Genomic DNA, 5146 nt, shown 5'->3' with positions numbered 1-5146 from the left:
CTTATATCATTTTATACACACTAGGTTTAAATCTGCATTTTATTTCCTCTCACTTTTCTTTCATTTTCAATTATATCAAACAATAAAATTATCATCTTAATTTCTATTACTTTTCTTTCTTTCTTTCATCTATCTATCCTTCTACTTTTCTTCCTTCCATTTTCATTCATTAACTAAATATAATCTTAATGAATTAAGCAGTGTCACTTATATTAATAAAAAATAATAATTGATTAATGTATTTTCATATTTCCTTTTTTAAGATATATTTTCAAACTTAATAATTAATAATTATCATATCATTTAGGCAGATCATTGGCTTATTTCTGACTATTTCCATTTAACTATTTTCCTTTTTATGGTCAATTTTTTTTAACGAAAATATATAGGAAATAATGTTAAATTAAAAGATAATGTTAAGAGTGGTTAAATATTTTTCTCGTTAAACCATATAAGAGAAAAGATTTAATATGTGTGCATTGAAAGTATAAGTATTTTTTACACTGTCAGTACATCATCTACGATTTATATGTTAATCATCATTGATTCTCAAACAAAAGTAATATAAATCAAGGTGCGTGATATGCTGATAATGTAAAAAACTTTATACTAATTATAGGCATAAATTTTAAACTCTAAGAGAAATAAGCCGCAACTAATAAATGGAATTGTATGTAACTCAAAATTAATCTCTTTGTCAGTTGTGTTGACTATAAGTTGAAATTATGTTTATATTCCTTCAACAACAAATATACAAACGAGAAAAGAATAATGGGCCTCATGTTAGATTCAGTAAATGATCATCCAGTTAGAGCCTGCAAGCAATAGCATAGAAATAAAATATTTATTAAAGAATACAATATCTATCGCCTATCTAAAATTTTATATACATTCACTACATAACTGTTTTTTTATGGTGGGGCGATTCAATAACAGAGATTTTATGAGTATTGTTCTTTATCAGAACACAAGAGTACGGACAATGATGAGTCAGATGTTGATGAAGAGGTAGGAAGCGGTCGTCAAGGTAACTGAAGGCAGCAAAGAGTTGGACCCGTCGGTGGAGGTACCTGAAAAGGTTCTCCGACGATCAAGTCAGTATATGAAGTAGAGAGTGAGTGACAAGAAGAATAATATTAGAGAGTCTAGGAGTTGAGGTTAAGATACTTCCTGTTGGTAGATACTTCTATTTATAGGGGTGAGAGTTGACCTTGGGCTCTTGGCTGGTGGTGCGACGCGTGGCCGACCAAAGGTGCTGTCTGGAGCTGTTTTTCCCGTGTCAGGCGGCCTGTTGGGTCATACACTGTGCCCTTCTTGTCTCTTAGCCTGCTCTGCAACCCGTCTGTTGCGCTGGCAGGTAGGTTGGTGGAGTACGGAAGGCATGTTGTCTCCTGGGTCAACTTCGGTGGTCCCAACAAGTGGGGCCACCTCGGCGTCTAAACATGACCTTTGGTTCGCCGGATAGGAACAACAATGTTGTTATTCATATGTCAGGTTTTCATAATGACTACACAATGGTATATGGAAGATGCATGTATAGGTAGGTTGACGCCTTATGTATCATTATGCAAAATTTGGAAGGGAAGGTATGAAGGAGTAGGTATATACATTTTCTTCTTCTTTATTAGTTTTTGTCTTACTATAAAACCTAATAATTTGTAATAGCCATTGCTTAAATAAATACATACAAATAAGGTGGATTTGGAAAATGAAATTTAATAATACTTCTATATTAGATATATTATTTATCAATACAAAGTAATTTTTATTTTTAAAATAATGTTTTTAGCTCACTAATTAACCTAAGCTTCCTTCTGGAAAAAATTGATTAAGCTCATAACTTGACATCCAATAGTCCAAATAACATTAGCCTAACTTAAAATAATATGAGATTTGTTAACTTTGTAGAAAGACCGAAAAGAAAAAAAATAGAACAAGATATGTAATAAATTGCAGATTCTGCCGAATTTTACCTTGTTTTCTGGACTTCCATTGGATCGCACTCAAGTGTCTTTATGCGGTCCTGATGAGGACATGGATGGGCTTTGTGGGAAGGGCCCATGGTCCAGGCTCTCCTATAAGTAGGGGTTTTGGTGACGTTTTCGTTTTTACGCACCTTAAACGACTTTTGAATACTCAGCCATCTCTTGCGTTCTTTTTTCGGATTCTCTCAACTTCTTCATAAATCCAGGTAACCCCCTGATCTCCATGGTTTTTATTTGCGATTACGAGTCTGATTCCGACGTGGAGATCCTCCCCGGACCTCCACCGTGTTTCCAGAAACTGCCCCCTTCGTCTTATGCATTGGTGGAGGTTCTTGAACCGTTGAATGCAGTTCCTCCTTCCTCCTCTGGAGGTGGAGGTGGGGGGTTTTTCTGGAATGGTGTCGATGCCTTTCTGGCCTCATTGCGCGCCAAATGTGGGTTTAGCAGTTCTGATTCTGAGTCTGAGTCTGAATCTGATGATTCTTGTGATGGCAGGTTCATGACGATGAGGACTTATAAGTCAAAGGCATCGCAACTATCTGTCCCAGCGGAGTTGTCCGGGGAAGATTCCCGATATTGGTGGGTGGACAGGGAAGTGCTTGGGACACCCAGCACCTTCCCTTACGGGAGTCCTCTTAGCCTGCCCGTGGGCAAAGAGTCGTTTCACGGTTTCGAGGCTGTTGCTCCCCGGACGGTGGAGAGGGTCTGTTATGATTTTGCTGAGGAGAAGAAGGATAAGTATACCTTCTTTATGTATGAGGCGTATGTCCGACGCCTGGGGCTTCGTCTCCCATTGGAGGAATGGGACATTCAAGTTTTGGCGCATCTGCAGCTTGCACCGAGCCAATTGACCCCAAACTCGTGGGGGTTTATTAGGGCGTTTGAGATCATGTGCCGGGCGGCAGGTTTCCCTTGCACTCTGAAACTGTTTTTTTGGATGTTTCGGGTCGGACATCGCACTAATTCTGACGAAGAGAAGGAGGGACGCCATGGCTGGACGAGTCTGATTGCGCAGTTGCCTTAAAGACAAAAATGAGTGAGAAGCTCAGAAAAAGTCTTCTCTTGAAGAGAGCTGGTGGCGCTGCCTTGGCTAAAATGGATGCGGCCTCCTCTAAGCGTCAAAAGACGTCATCTTCCGGTCCTTGCCCCACTGAGGGGTCTTCTCGGCAGGAGGCTACGCCGCCTTCTTCAGAGAGTGGAGGGCCGCCCCCGACTGAGGTGGAAAAAGAGCTGTCCCAGGAGGCTCCTGAAACGCCAGCAGTTGCATCACCTGAAGCAGTTCCTTCTGCCGAAACTGCCGGGGTCCCTCCGCCCGCATCAACTGGGGATGAAGCTGGCTCTTCGGTGCCCCCATCGTCTGACCAACCAGCTGGGGAAGTGGGCGGCCGTTCATCCGAGCCGACCAGGAAGGGGGGAGTTAGGGGGGCTCAGGATCGTATCTCCCAAGTCCACGTCCCCCGGGCTATTGAACAGGCCCTCCTGAATGCCAATGCTAAGGAGGCCTTTGACAAGGTTCCTTTGTCCGTCTTGCTGCGGAATGCCAAAGGGAGTGCTGTTTTTATTGGAAGTACTGGCGTAATCTTCGTGCTGCGACCAACAACGCATACGCCACTTTCTCCAGCTTTTGGTATTTTAACTCCGGGCCTTGTAGGGCTTTGCTTGTGAAGTAGATTGGATTTTGACCTTCTGCCGTTTCGCGGATTAATGCGGCCGCCACCGCCCCGTCGGATACGGCCAGATATACATATAGGGTTTCTCCTGGAAGTGGCTTGGAGAGAATAGGAGGGGCGGATAGATATTTCTTGAAAGTGTTGAACGCCGCTTCACAACTTTCACTCCACTCAAACTTTTTATCCTTCCTTAACAATTGGAATAACGGCAGCGAATGCTTGGCTGCGGATGGGAGGAATCTGGACAACGCGGCTAGCCGCCCGTTTAATTGTTGGATCTCTTTGACGGTGCGGGGGCTTCTCATGTCCAAGATTGCCTGGCACTTGGATGGATTCGCTTCAATTCCCCGGCTGGTTAGAAGGAAACCGAGGAACTTGCCTGCTTCTACGCCGAAAGTACATTTTTCGGGGTTCAATCGCATGTTGTGTTTGCGGAGCTGTTGGAAAATGCTGTCCAAGATGGCGATATGATCCTCGCCGGGGAGGCTTTTGGCGATCATATCGTCCATGTAGACCTCCATGTGTTCTCCGGTCTGCCCGGCGAATACTTTGCTCATCATTCTTTGATAAGTTGCTCCTGCATTCTTCAAACCGAAAGGCATGACCGTGTAGCAGTAGGCGGCCCGGTCAGTAATAAATGCAGTCTTCTCTTGGTCCGGAGGGTACATCGGGATCTGATTGTAGCCGGAGTAGGCGTCCATGAAGGACAAGTACTGATATCCTGAAGAATTATCCACCAAATGATCAATGTTTGGGAGAGGATAAGGGTCTTTAGGGCATACCTTATTGAGGTCGGTGTAGTCCACGCACATCCGCCATTTTCCTGAGGGCTTTTTCACCAGGACGACATTTGCCAACCATGTGGTGTAGGTGATTTCGCGGATGAAACCCGCATCTAACAACTCGGTTACTTTAGCAACAACTTCTTTAGCCCTGTCCGTTCCCATTTTTCGTCTTCGCTGCGCCACTGGTTTGGCCCCTGGTTTTGTCGTCAGTCGGTGGCAGGCGAAAGAAGGGTCGATGCCTGGCATATCTGCTGCAGACCAGGCGAAGAGGTCCTGGTTGGCCTTCAGCGCCGCTTCCAGTCGGGACTTTTGATTCGATGGGAGGGAGCCGCCAAGGTATACCACCTGCCCTGGTAATTGGCCCAGTTGCAGAGCTGTTTTGTCTCCTTGTGGTTGTGGTCGTAGGTCCCCTTCGTCCGCCCGGACGTCCAACTCTACCATCTGCACGCTCCGAGGTCTTTTGGAGGGAGGAACGTGCGGCTTGGGGAAATGGGGGCGGAGGCTCATCTGGTAGCAGCTGCGGGCTGAGTGCTGGTCTCCTTTGACGGTACAGACTTGGAGATTGATGGAGAGGAATTTCATGCAGAGGTGGGGTGTTGAGACGATGGCTCCCAGCCTGTTCAAAGTTGGGCGGCCAATAATGGCGTTATATGCAGAATCACAGTGGACGACCAGGAACTTTGTTTGGACGGTTCTGCTCATTGGG

Source organism: Lupinus angustifolius, chromosome LG01, assembly GCF_001865875.1.
Source record: "Lupinus angustifolius cultivar Tanjil chromosome LG01, LupAngTanjil_v1.0, whole genome shotgun sequence".
Lineage (NCBI taxonomy): Eukaryota > Viridiplantae > Streptophyta > Magnoliopsida > Fabales > Fabaceae > Lupinus > Lupinus angustifolius.
The sequence above is the reverse complement of the archived record's forward strand: the minus strand, read 5'-3'. Positions refer to the sequence as shown.